Source organism: Mauremys reevesii, linkage group 9 (genome assembly GCF_016161935.1).
Source record: "Mauremys reevesii isolate NIE-2019 linkage group 9, ASM1616193v1, whole genome shotgun sequence".
Taxonomy (NCBI): Eukaryota; Metazoa; Chordata; order Testudines; family Geoemydidae; genus Mauremys; species Mauremys reevesii.
In genome coordinates, this window is record NC_052631.1 from 61142900 (window position 1) to 61155579 (window position 12680).

A 12680-nucleotide genomic window follows, 5' to 3' on the forward strand; every position below is an offset into this window, starting at 1 on the left:
GCCCCACAGCCCTGGGTACCCCTGCAAAGTGCCACAGGGCATGGCCCAAAGTGGCAGCAGCCTCAGCACTCCACTCAACTGCCTGCTGCCCCCCAGGCTGTTGCTCACACATGTGTAGTCCCCACTGCCTTCATGGAGCCCATGCACCTCCAGATCTGTGGGAAGGGCTGCTCAGTTGCTAAGCTAAGCTATGTGGGGGCTGGGGCTCACCCCAGAGATCCCTGGGACCCCGCTTTGTAAGCTAGAATGTTTCAAAGGAGCACCTGCTTTGGAGACACAAGTGGCAGCATGTTCCACAGTGTCTCCTCAAGTGCTGCCAGCACCATGGGCCTAGCTGATGGATTTTATGGGTGTGGGAGCTGAGCATGGTGCCATGGAGGTTTTTCGCTACTTGCTGAGTTCATACCAGCCCTAGCAATGGGGCCCCCAGCCCTGTGCTGGGGAACCTCCCTTCTCCAGTTAAGCTTCCCTTTGTCTGCTCGGTTTGTGCTGTGGTTAGTGGCAAGGCACATGCCGTATCACACCTAGCAGCATGTGTGTGAGTGGCACATTACAGAGAGAACTGAGCCGCTGTTGCCGCCAAAGGAGCTGCTGGTCCATGGCTGATGTGCCACATTGCAGGACTGTGGCCAGGAGGCTCATGCATGAGGCTGCTCCTTTGCACATGGTGCCCATCACGTGAGCACCCTCCCCTCTGAGGTCTGGCCAGCAAGGAAGGCTGGGCCATTGCTGGAGAGACAGGGCTTGTTCTGCTCTCTCCCCAGCTGTGGCGGGCACCAAGCCAGGGCACTTCAAAGTCTCCTGAAATCTGACTCTTTCCTCTCCCGCGCATTGCAAATCTGTCAATTTACAGATTAAATTACTACCCCTCCCCTCATGGCAGAATGCGGGGGGCTGTAGGTGCATGTGGGGGAGCGTTAAGGACGAGACCTCAGGGCACGGGGGTGAGATGTTGAAGCTGAGGCCTTGGGGGTGGCCGGGGGATGAGACTTGGAGAAGAGGCAATTCCACGCGCAGCCAGCAGATGGCACAAGAGCACTACGTTCCCTTCCCCCTACAGCAGGGGTCGGCAACCTTTCAGAAGTGGTGTGCCGGGTCTTCATTTATTCACTCTGATTTAAGGTTTTGCGTGCTAGTAATACATTTTAACCTTTTTAGAAGGTCTCCTTTTATAAGTCTAAAATATATAAACTATTGTTGTATGTAAAGTAAATAAGGTTTCAAAATGTTTAAGAAGCTTCATTTAAAATTAAATTAAAATGCAGAGCCCTCCAGACCGGTGGCCAGGATCTAGGCAGTGTGAGTGCCACTGAAAATCAGCTCATGTGCTGCCTTCGGCACACATGCCATAGGTTGCCTACCCCTGCCCTACACCCAGCCAAAGGTAAGGCCCCGATTTCAGTGGAAAGTGACTGCATATTCCCAGCCTGCCTGGTCCCTTTTCCCCTGCTGCTGGGCAGCAGCTTCACAGCTCAGCTGCCTGCCTTTCCCAATCCATCTGAGCTAAAGCCCCATTGCAGCCCCTGGGACATTGCACAGGTCCACACACTGGGTCTCAGCACCCAGACACGGGATTTGTGCTCTGGCTCCCCCACCAGCCCCACCTGTGCTCCCAGCCCCAGGGGAAGAATACAACAGACATGGTCACTCACAGCTGGCACCAGCTCCTGGTTCTGCCACTGAGCTGGAGATGGCATGGGGCCCTGGCAATGGCCCCTTGAGGCACAGGCCAGAGAGTCCCACTGGGATCATCTGGATGGATCTCCTGTACACCACGCCTCAATGCAACCCCCACAGGTAGGGTCCGTATGTGCTCAGCAGGGCAGCGTCACCCTCAGTGCACCCACTGCCTGCCCCTTGCACCACGCTAGTCTACCCTGGTGCTGGCTGCTCTCGCGATGGTGTGACTGGTGTTTGGAGCAGCCCAGCTGCCTTAGACTGTCAGTGCCCAGCACAGCAGGGTTCTGCCCTGGTCAAGGCCCTGTATAACTGTTCCATGTCACTGGATGATCCAGCCCCTGTCTCTCTCTGCTGAGCAGGGAGAGCTGCCAGCAAACCGGCCCTGCCTCCAGCAGCTCCTTGGCTGCATGCCCTGAGCCTGCTGAGGTTTGCGAGAAGCAGTTGCAGAGCACCCCGGGCAGGCCTCATCCACCCTTCCCAGAACACTCCCCTGGCTGGAAGGCTGGGAGTGGAGCCCTGGTGCAGCTGGGTTCAGCCCGGTCATGCACAGTGCCCTGTCGAGTGCCCCCCAGTGTAGGGAGGACCCTGATACTGGGGCCAATCCAGCACTGACAGGACCCTGGGCTAGTGGGGCATCCGTCTCTCCTCTCTGTGGCTCTCCGAGAGCCAGGCCGCTCCAAACTCCCCGGGAAGTCCGGGCTGCAGAGCTGAGCCTGCCCCCTCACAGCGGGAGCGCCTGGGCAGATACTGGCCATGGCATGTGCCTGTGCCCTGGCAGGCAGTGGCTGGGGCAGCAGACAGGCCAGACCTGCCCATCCTCTGCTTTGCACATGGAGCCCAGGGGCTGTGCCGGGGTGGGAGGTAAAGACCCTGGCTGAGTGATTCCTGCTGATCTGTGGGCTGAGTCAATCCCCTGCTCTCCTTCCTAGCAAACCCTGAGGCCAAGCTGCAGGCCCCATGGTGATAGGGTTGCCAACTTTCTACTCTCACAAATCTGAACACACTTGCCCCACCCCCACCCCTCCTCCAAGGCCCTGCCCTTACCCTGCCTCTTCTTCAAGACCCTACCCCCTGCTCACTCCATCCCCACTCCCTCTATAGCTCGCTCTCCCCACCCTCACTCACTCACTCATTTTTACTGGGCTGGCTCAGGGGGTTGGGGTGTGGGCTCTGGCTGAGGTTGCTGGCTCTGGTGTGGGGCCAGAGATGAGGGATTTGGGGTGCAGGAGGGGGCTCCAGGCTAGCGCTGAGGGGTTTGGAATATGGGAGGGGGCTTTGAGCTGGGGCAGGGAGTTGGGGTGTGAGGGCTCTGGCTGGGGGTGTAGACTCTGGAGTGGGGCTGGGGATGAGAAGTTTAGGGTGTAGGAGAGTGCTCTGTGCTGGGACTGAGTGGTTTGGAGGGCAGGAGGGGGTCAGGGATGCAGACTCGGGGTGGTGCTTACTGAAAGCAGCTCCAGGAAGCAGTGGCATGTTCCCCATCCAGCTCCTAGTTGGGGGCACGGCCAGGTGGATCTGCACGCTGCCCCGTCCACAGGTGCTGCCCCCACAGCTCCCATTGGCCATGGTTCCTGGCCAATGGGAGCTGCAGAACTGTCTCTTGGGGTGGGAACAGCATGTCGAGCCCCCTGGCTGCCCCTATGCATAGGAGCCGGAGAGGGGACATGCCGCTGCTTTTGGGAGCTGCGCAGAGCTTCGGGGGCAGCATTGCTCATCACTCAGCCTTCACTTGGCACTGCCCACAAAGGCCACTGCTGTGTGGCTCCCAGGTGGGGGCCAGCCTGGGCCAGGGCCTGCCCTGCCACCCAGGAGCATCTCTGCAGCCAGCTTCAGTTGTCAGGTCTGGGGATGGCAGACATCCCCTGCAAATGGGCTGAAGAGCCAGGGGCCTAGAACACGCCTGGACCCCAACAGCTGGGCTGAGGCCTGAACTCATGTGAGATCCGTGGCCCCAGGGGCCTTGAGCAGCTTCCGTGCCCATGTTAACCCCTTGGCAAGTTGCAAGCGAAACTAAAACTGCCCTGGGGAGCTGTGGCCAGCCAGCACAAGGCTAGGTGAGGCCAGGGGGTTGAATCCACCCTCAGCTTGTCCCAGGCAAACGGCCCATGTGAACAAGCCTTGGTGACAAGGACAAACCCACGCTAGCCTCAGCACTGTGCTCAGAGCAGCGCCCCAGCTGGGACTCTCTCACCCCACAGACCCAGCTGGGACTCCCCAGCCTTCTACCCTAGCTGGGACCCCACATCGCCACAGTACCCTGTCCCAGCTAGGGCCCACACACACATAGCACCTACCCCAGCTGGGACCCCACACCCCATAGTCTCCTGCCCCAGATGGGACCCCATAGCCCCCTGCCCCAGCTGGGAACTCCCACTGCCCACAGCATCCTCCCTCATCTTGCCCCCCCACACACACATAGCCCCTACCCCATTTGGGAGCCCCCACCCCTCATAGCACCTCACCTTAGCTGGGACCCCCGCTACAGAGCCCCCTGCCCCAGCCATGACCCACTGCCAGGGCCACACACCCTAGTTCAACCTCTGGAGTAGCCCAAGATGACAGCTGGTGTGCGGCTAGAAGCTGCACACCAGGGGCCCAGTGAGCTGGGTGCTTTGGGGCATCTGGCCCTGTTTTACTGCATTCATGGGGGCAGAGCTCTTGGGAAACTCTGGTTCCATGTGCCTGTACCCGCCGAGCACAGCCCTGCCTGTGCAATGTCCTGCCAGCCACTTATGGGGCTGCACTGGGCCCCAGGGCACGTGGGCCTGGAAAATTAGTCATGGTGGAAGGCGCCCAGACACTGGCTAAGCCCCTGCTGCAGAGAACAGAGTTGCACATTGGAGCTGGGAGCCTGACTGGCCAAGAGGTCCCAGCTAAAGATTTGGGTGCTTGGGGGAGCCAGCCAACCCTCCAGGGGCCTTGCCCATTGGCTAGGCCCCAGCTGGCCCTCAAAGCCTGGAGCACAAGGTGAGTGCTCTCCTCAGCCTTGCCCCGCTCTGCTCCCCAGGCACCCCCTCTGTGGGAGGGAGAGCAGCTGGGGCGGCAGTGGAGAAAGCCGAGCGCGTCCTGCCACAGGAAGCCTCAGGCAGTGTCATCTCCAGCTGCTTCCCGCCACCTCCTTGCAGGGCTCCTGCAGGGACTCTCCCCCCCCCCCCCCCCCACTGCAGCTGGGTGCCCTGGCCAGCATCCTGGAACCCAGGCATTGTTCTGCACGCCAGCCGCATTCCTTGGGCTGAGGAGAGGAAATGCCAGAGCAGGCGGGAAGCACCAGAGGGGCCGCAGGGCGGTGCACAGCCACACCAAGGGAGCATGCAGCTGGCAGCCTGGTCCTGGTTCCTCTATGGGGCTGCATCCTGTCGGTCCTGTACCAGTGAATCCGACCAAGACTTCATGGCCTCGGAACAACCAGTCTTCCCAGGACAGCCCCCAGTGGGAGTCAGGCAGCGGCCAGTCACGGACTCATCCTGACACCTCCAGCCATCACTGTGGCAGGGAATCAGGACAAGAGCCTTGGCCTGGCTGGAGCACAGGCCACGCAGGGCTGGCTCTGGCATGAGGTGTCCTGGTACCAAGGGGTAGGGGAGTGTTGGTGGCTGCAAAGGGCTGAATCTATGGGGCATCCTGGGATGCAGGCGGGCTGTGGCATCAGAGTCGTTGGGAGCAGTAGGTGGTGCTGTGACCCAGTCTCTCGGGTGCTGGTTCCGGCCTGTAGGTGATGCTGTGACCCAGTCTCTCGGGTGCTGGTTCCTGCCCGTAGGTGATGGTGTGACCCAGTCTCTCGGGCACTGGTTCCGGCCTACAGGGGGGTGTTGCACCCAGTCGCTTGGGCGCTGGTTCCGGCCCATAGGTAGAGTTGTGATGCAGTCTCTCAGGCGCTGGTTCCTGCCTGTAGGTAGTGCTGTGACACAGTCTCTCGGCCCTGGTTCCGGTCCGTAGGTGGTTCTGTAACCCAGTCTCTCGGGCGTTGGGACCAGCTCCCTCTGACATCTCTCTCCTGTATTGTGCTAATCCAGGGATGCTCCAGAACAGTTCCAGAGTCAAGGTGTGACCCCCACACCATGTCTGGGTCTCTGACTGAGCCAAGCTAGGCCCGTCCCCTCTGATGGTGCAGTGGGCACTTTGCTTTCTTTGCTGCTGATCCAGCCAGCATGCAGTGCTCCCCTCTCAGGGAGGAGCCAGGTCTGAGGCCACCACTTCTGTGTGGCTGAAAGGGCATTTCACAACTAAAGTGGGGTTGCCCTGGACTCCTGGCAAGCTGCCGACAGTATGACAGAGCTGGGGCGCGTGCCACTCCAGGAGCCCTTAGGCCCCAGCCCGTCCTGGGCCTTTGCTCTGCTCCGCACCACCTGGCCCTGGCACAGGCTGGGAGGAAATTGAATGAGAATTGGAGCCACGTTGCACACAGTCTGATTCAGGCAGTACTAGTACAAAGCAGGGAATGATTCCTGTGGGGAGGCCCACCAGCATTGGGAAGCTGTGGCTGCATGCCTGCCCTGGGACCATGGGACCAGCTCATGTGTATGTGTGTGTGCAATGGGGGGAGGTGCGTGTGTGCACATGCTCACAAGGGTGTGTGTGTAAGTGTGTGCATGTGCCCTCAGGGTGGGACTGTACATGTGCTCACAAGGTCTGTGTGTGTCTGTCTGCTCACAGGGTGTATTTGTGTGTGCTCAGAGAGTGTGTGTGTGTGCATGTCGGCTCATGGGGTGGGAGTAGGGATGAGGCTTGTGCACTCACTGTGTGTGTGTGTGTGTGTGTGTGCTCACAGGGTGTGGTGCATGCACATGCTCACAGGGGCGTGCAAGTGTGTGTGCGCCCACGCTCGCAGGGTGTGCGCTCATAGGGTGTGTATGTGTGTGCTCACATCCACTCACAAGGTGTGTGTGTGTGGACATGTGCGCTCACCTCACAGAGAGGTGTATGTGTGTGTGTGTGTGCGCCTATGCTCACACGGTATGGGTGTGTGCATGCACATGCTCATGGGGGCGTGCATGTGTGTGTGGGCATGTGTGTACACGCGTTCTCACAAAGGGGAGGGTGTATGTGTGCTCATGGTGTGTGTGCACACTTACTGGTGTGCACCTGTATGTGTGTGTGTGTGCGCTCACTCGGTGTGTGAATACATGGTGTGGAAGCTGCCAGCTCTGAGCACAGCCTGGATCTGTTTCCTGTGTTAATCCCTCTTTGCTCTACAATCCTCAGAGACAAGCGCCCATCTCATCCGATCAGCCCCACCCCCGCAGCATGGAGGGGCTCCCGCTAATCTGCATTCTGCTGCAGTGAGTCATTTAAACCTGCCCCCCGGGCGCAGCACCCACATTATGCTGCCCCTAGGCAGGGGGTTCCACTGTGGCAATCCATCCCACTCCCTGCAGCCGGGCATGGCTTCCCTCTGTCTCTCCCCAGCCCCCTGTCTGCCTTGCCCTCTCCTGGCGTCACTCCGGCTGGTTCACCAGCCCTGCTGGTGTCCTGGCTGTCTCATGGCCATGCCGCCAGCCTCCTTCTCTGGGTCTCTGCTGACACTGACTCCCCCCTTAGGCGTGTGATTCACTGTGCTCTCCTGGCAGGGGCACCAGTGCCCAGGGGCTCGTTTAGTGCCCACAGGGCTCTGTTCTCCTGCACTCTGCCCTTTTCCCACTCCATTAGCTCCTGGGCTCAGCCATCAACTCTGGGCTAACTCCTCAGATCCCCTCTCTGCTCTGGACAACCCTCCTGCTGGGCCCCATTTCTCGAGCCTATCGCTAGCCACCCCAAACCACAGCTGCCGGGTCTCCCTGCTGCCCACTTCTCTGGCCATGTCTCTGTGGGCATCCGTCTGCACTGGGTTCGAGCCGCTCCTCTTCCCTTCCACAGACCTCTGGCTCTGCCTCCCGCAGCATGGCCCACTCCTCCTCCTGGTCTACATGTGCTGTCCACGCCAGTCTCCTATGGCCCCATCGCTATGCCCCCCATGCCTGGAAGGACCTCTCCTCCAGCATGTACCAACTTCTCTGTCTTCCTTGGCTGGGCCCTGTTGGTCTCTGTGGGTGCCCTCAGGCCAAGCACCTGCCTGGCACTGTGTGCCTCTACCGACAGGCCTATACCAGTGATGCCTAGTAAGGGTGCTGCTGTCTGGTGCCAGCCCTGTTGCCCACGCAGTGCCCCACATGCTCTGAATAGGAAGCTTTTCCCCATCTCGGGGCACTGGCACTGAGCCTGCCTCCCCACCATGGTGGGATTTGGCTCCTTGGCCCCTGCAGACAGGAAGCCATGAGCAGAGGGAAAAGCGGAGCTCAGCTGCTTTTAAGCACAGTGCAGAAGCCAGGGGCTTCAGAAGAGCCCTGCCAGGAGCCGGCCCCATCTGCTCGGCCTTGGAGATGCAGTGGAGCAGGGCTGTGGGCGGACAGCCAGGCCAGGAAAGGCCAGAGATTCCAGAGCTCCTTTCTGGGCTTCCCGAACGGGGAACCTTTTCCGCCCCACTCCTGCTGGACAATCCCAGCCTTGGGTCCTCCCGCGCCCCGCCTGAGTGCAGACAAACACAGCAAGGCTCAAGTCAGAGCCCAGCTGTGTGTCTGGTGGACAGAGACCAAGGCCACATGATGTTCAGTGCTATGGGACACCCTACCAGGCTGACCCCTGGTTGCCTCAATGTACTCTACAACCCAGCCCGCAGGAACTCCTTGTGTCCTGCCCCCGGATGGCGGGGGGCTGTATATGCCTGCTAGGCTCACACTCTCTGTACAGGCTGCCAAGTGAGAGCACAGCAACCTGGCTGCAGCACAGGCAGCCCTGGCCAGGCCACTGGGCTTGGTGGGAACTGAGAGGTGCCCCAGGACATGCAGATAGGAGCGGGAACACCACTGCTTTAAGGCAGCTTCAGAGGGGTCAGGTCAAGGTTCTGCCCCTTTCCCCCCGAGCAGGGCACAGACCAGGGCCTGCCCCACCAGCTCCCTTTCCCCCAGAGTAGGGCGGACGCCAGGGACCAGGGCCTGCCCCACCAGCTCCCTTTCCCCCAGAGCAGGGCGGGCACCAGGGACCAGGGCCTGCCCTGCCAGCTCTCAGGCCAGGGAGTGTCAGAACGGGGGAGCCCTGCCCCTCTGTGTGGAAGGCTGATAGTCTGGGAGCACTGAGTGACGTGCACCAGCCAATGGGGCTTCGAGCAGCAGCTGCATGGTGCAGAGGTTAGCTGTGAAGGCCCCGGGGGACTCCCTGCTCCAGGCAAGCTGGACCAGGGACTCGTGCCTCCAGCCAGCCTGTGTGTCATCTAGAGCGAGCCCTCCAGCAAGAGACAGCCTGCCTGGGGTACCAGCCTCCATGTGTTGCCTCCAGCCTGCCCCAGTGCAGTGATGCCAGGTGTTAGCAGCAGGGGAGGCGCTGGGTGAGGGAGCGACAATGCCATGGCAAGAAACTAACCTGTGCTGGTGTCAGCCTGTAGGGGGTGTTGTGACCCAGCCTCTCGGGGCACTGCTGCTGGCCTGTAGGGGGTGCTGTGACCCAGCCTCTCTCTATGATGGTCTAGGACTGGCTGTCTTAAGGGCCAGTCTGGGGGGGGGGGGCGGAGGGAGGCCCTTGCAAGGTGGAATCCCCCCTCTGCTCCATCCCCATCCCTCCAGGCCTTTCCCCAGCTCTGAGGGAGGATTGAGTGGCACAGCCCCTCACCCTGTGTGGAAGGGAGGCCTCAGTGTCCCACCTTCCTTTGGCAAGGGGGGGGGGTCTGCCCTCCTGAGACAACAGTACCCCCTCACCCTCGCCCCAAACTGGACCCATCCCACACCCGCCTCAGATGACAGCGCTCCCACCCACCAACCTGGACCCATCCCGCGCCCCCGGCCCCCAAACTAGACCCATCCGGTGCCGCCACCCCAGCCTGAAAACTGGACCCATCCCGCCCCAAACCCTGATGATGGTGCCCACTGACACCCAAACTGGACACATCCTACAGGCCCCCCCCCCCCGATTGCAACCCCCAAACTGGGCATGTCCCACCCCACAACTCTGAAACTGAGCCCAGACTGTACTCCTTCTCCCACAACTGGGCCGGGCCTGGCCCGACCAGCACCACCCCCTCTGGTCTCCTCCCGGCCTGAGGCACCAGGCGATGGAGGTGCTGGGTCCCTTCTTCCCCCTGTGTGGCACACAGGGACAGGGGCACTGGGTTCCCTCCCCTCCCACCGGGGCACCTGGCGAAGGGGAGCATGGGCATGCTGGGTCCCCTCATCATCCACCCCAGATACCTGATGGGGGTGACGGGTCCCCTCTCCCGCCCGGGGGCAACCTGTGGGGGACCAGAGGTGCTGGGCTCCCCCAGGGTATCTATCTATCTCCTAGAACTGGAAGGGACCTTGAAAGGTTATCGAGTCCAGCCCCCTGCCTTCACTAGCAGGACCAAGTACTGATTTTTGCCCCAGATCCCTAAGTGCCCCCAGCAAGGATTGAACTCCCAACTCTGGGTTTAGCAGGCCAATGCTCAAACCACTGAGCTACCCCTCCCCCACCAGGGGCACCTGGTGGGGGGAATCCCCGGGGAAAGTGTATTAGAAGCTGCAAGGGCTGGGAGTCCAGGTCTTGCCTCAAGTTTTCTCGTCATCCTTTAGACTTCTTAGGGCTCAGCCTCTGTAGTCCCCAGAATCTGTATGAGAGGCTGTCATCCCCCAACTCCCAGAACCATACCAACAGGAGATGGGACAGGCCAGCTTTCCTAGTTTCATAGCATTTACAGGCAGATGGGATCATTAGATCATCCAGTCTGGCTTCCTGTGTGTCACAGGCCCTGATATGTCACCCCAATACCCCTATTTTGAACCCTGTGACTTCAGTTAAACTAAAGCCCTTGAGATATTACACTATTGTGAATCACAGACAGAACAGGAGCAAATCACGCATCACCAGCACCCAAGGCCCCTGCAATGGCAGGGAATTGGTTACGGGTGATCCGAGCAGGCAACTCTTGCCCCATGCTCAGGGGCGGCTCTAGGCACCAGCAAACCAAGCTGGTGCCTAGGGCGGCCAAATCTAGGGGGCGGCAGGCTGGGCCGGTGGACCTGCCGCAGTCATGCCTGCGGGAGGTCCACCGGAGCCGCGGACGACCGGACCTGCCGCAGGCATGACTGCGGAGGGGGCGCTCGTCCCGCGGCTCGGCTGGACCTCCCGCAGGCATGACTGCGGCAGCTCAAGCGGAGCCACGGGATCCGCGAACCGTCCGCAGCAGCCGTGCCCGCGGGAGGTCCGCTGTTCCCGCGGCTCCGATGGAGCTCCCGCAGTCATGCCTGCGGCAGGTCCGCTCGTCCCGGGGCTCCGGTGGACCTGCCGCGGGAGCTCAACCGGAGCCGCGGGAAGAGGGGACCCGCCGTGGGACCAAGGAAGGGCGGCGCAGCACACCGCGCTGCCTGGGGCAGCCTAATTTCTAGAGCCGCCCCTGCCCATGCTGCAGCGGAAGGTGAAAAACCTCAATGGTTCCTGCCACTCTGACCAAGGGGAAGATTCCTTCCCAACTCCAAATCCAGTATTGGTATGACCCTGAGCTTGTGAGTGAGGGACCAGCGGGGCATCTAGAGAGAGGATTCTCTGGACCGCCTCAAACCACCAGCCCAGCCCAACCAAGATCCCATCTCTAGCTGTGGGCAGATCTCTGATGCTTCAGAGGAAGATGGAAAAATTCCCTAGATTACAGTTGAGCAGGAGTGGGGGGAAAATCCTTCCTGCCCCTTTCAGCTGCAGCTGGAGGGTGGATTATAGTCATTAGTGTCCCCAAAGCACAGCACTCTTCTTAAAAGAGGAGCCTTCTAGGTTTCTTGTCTACTGCCCGTATTCAGAAAGTCTCTAGCTGTGTTTTTGGGTCGGGTGGGGAACTAGGGAATAAAAACTTGCTCTGTGCCAGAGTCAGGGCCGCCCAGAGGATTCACTGGGCACTGGGGCAAAGCAATTTCAGGGGCCCCTTCCATAAAAAAAAAGTTGCAATACTATAGAATACTATATTCTTGTGGGGTCCCTGTGGGGCCCAGGGAAAATTGCCCCACTTGTCTCCCGCAGGTGGCCCTGGGAAAAAATAAACATTTAAAAACCTTCCACATCTCGGCACAAACCCAGTTTTGAGAAAACTTCTTTTCAAGTTACCTTTACAAGGTATCACTGGTTCTCAGCATCAGCTAGTGCTAAAAGGCACTAAAGCTCATTAAAAGGGTTGGACAAATATTTTCCATCAAACTTTTTTTGGATCGAGAACTAGGGGTTTTTAAAAAAGCAGAAAATATCATGGACAATGTCTGCTTTCCTTCAAAATTTGTTGTGGTTTTTTTTTAATTGAAAAGCTGAAATTAGTCTGCCAAAACCTGAATATGGTTTGGGGTTTCAGAAGTGTGTGGCCAAATATTTGCTGCTTGCTGTGTTTGATTGTTTAAAGAAACAATAAAAAAATTCTGCTTAAAAAAAATCCAAAACTTTTGAACCACCTCAGCTTGTGACCAAATGCCTGAGCCCATCCAGTCAGAGATTTTTCCAGGTTTCTGATACTCTGCTGGCTTCCTTGACTCATATCTGTCTCCATAACTTTGGTTTCATTTAGGTTAAAACATAACATAAGAATAGCCATACTGGATCAGACCAAAGGTCCATTCAGCCCAGTATCCTGTCTACTGACAGTGGCCACTGCCAAGCACCACAGAGGGAGTGAACCTAACAGGTAATGATCAAGTGATCTCTCTCCTGCCATCCATCTCCACACTCCAACAAACAGGTAAGGAATGGTGTCCCTAGACTCTATCCTGGCTAATAGCCATTAATGGACTTAACCATTAATGGACTTAACCTCCATGAATTTATCTGTTTCCTAGAGACTGGCTCTCTGGGGTCCCTCACAAACTGTGGGTTTGTCTTTATAGCTTATATACATACTTCACAAACTGAGCATTTGAGCTTGTTCCAGAATCTGGGATGAGCCTATGTTGTGAAAACTGAAATGCTCAAAATAGCACATGGATGTGAATAGACACAGGGTGCTAAATTTAAATTAACCGAGGGGTTCTCAA